This window comes from Epinephelus moara, chromosome 21, assembly GCF_006386435.1.
Source record: "Epinephelus moara isolate mb chromosome 21, YSFRI_EMoa_1.0, whole genome shotgun sequence".
Lineage (NCBI taxonomy): Eukaryota > Metazoa > Chordata > Actinopteri > Perciformes > Serranidae > Epinephelus > Epinephelus moara.
In genome coordinates this window covers 2,704,937-2,706,579 of record NC_065526.1, presented here as the reverse complement: position 1 = coordinate 2,706,579, position 1,643 = coordinate 2,704,937, and positions in this window count along the sequence as shown.

Below are 1,643 nucleotides of genomic sequence, written 5' to 3'. Positions count from 1 at the left end.
GAGAATACAAATACTAAAATACACCTGAGACATTTTTAGCAATTATTTATCACATGAAATCATAATTATTGATCTCATGAAATCATACAAGGTACAACTTAAATGAAATGCAGTCCTGTCAGCTTCTTCAACTTGTGCACTTCAATCTAGTCCCATTTTGCTCTTGGGGGGGGGGGCAGGGGTCTTGAACATTTTTCATGCCAAAGACCCCTTAGCTGAAAGAGGGACAGAGCAGGAGTTGATGTCACAAATCAATAAACACATATGATAGCTAATAATATGATAATATGATAGCTTCCACATTACAATTGATTTAATTCTCTCTCTTGCATGACATATGCTTTGTTGATGATTGGATCTTCAAGCACTTAAAAATATATATGAACTTATGATTTGTAACCATCTAGTCTCATACTCCCCAGCCTCTTCTGTATCCTTTATTCAGGCTGTCCATGGTGCCAGAGGTGTTCATGTATCTGTGTTTGTCTTTAGCCTTGCAAATATGCTCCCATAATACAGCAACAGATAGTTACTGTGAAGTAAATATGTCTCAAAATCAAAGCAAAGACTGTGACAGAAAAAATGACTCCCAATGAAATGGTGCATTAAGTGATATTAAGTCTCATCTACATGAGATGCATTTCTCTACTGAGTTCACTTTTTCCAAAACTCTTACACAGTTAGCATAACAGGAGTCAATGTGGACTTAAAGGGACAGTGCACGGAGCACAGAGAGGCAGTCAGAGCTACAGGCTACAGTGAGGCTAAAAACAGAGTTCAAATGACGTTCTTCTAAACAACTTTTCATGTCGGAGCTTCAGGACACGTGGATCACTAGGGATGAGCATGGTGGAGATATTTTGTGGTTTCAATTTTGTGTTCTTGGACGTTAGTCTGGGGCGCCGTCAGCCATTAGGTGTGCTAGCCGCTCCCCCCGCTGATCTCCGCAAGGGATGTGAGGACTCTAAAACTTCACCAGAGCCTTCCTCAGCATGAGGGTGAGTAGATAATGGCTGAATTTTCATTTTTTGGTGCACTATCCCTTTAACTGTGGATCACTTTTCATTGCTCTGACAGAAGATGCATTCAGTAACCACATCTTTCAAAATGTATAAACTGTATTTTCAATAAAGCTCAACCACCACCAGAACTCTGTCTATTTACAGTCCATGGTGCACGTTTACATTCTGTGGCAGTGTGGGTGTAGTTTGGTATCAGCTGCTGGTGGACAATGGGTGCAGTGCTTTGCACCTTTGAGTATGCGGGCTGATTATTAATCTGCATGCGGGCTGCAAGTAACATGCTTGCATAAAAACAGTGAAGCTGGGTCCAGCGAGAGAACTGACACACAAGCAGGAAAAGGAATGGGTAACTGTACGGACACGTCCCAACAGATGTATTAGCTACCAGCCCACAAGGCAGCTTTGTTTTTAAGTAAGTTTTGTCATTATCAAAACCTGTTTACCTGCTAGTTTGTGTTTGCTTTCATCCAAGCTCTTTAGTGCTTGTCACACATGCTATTTTAAAAACTGTTACATTTTGATTAAAGGGCCAGTGTGTAAAATGGGTTGAAAACCGTTGAAAACAGTGACATCAGTGGTCAAATTCTAGATTGCAGGGCTCACTCGCTCACCCCTCCCGTC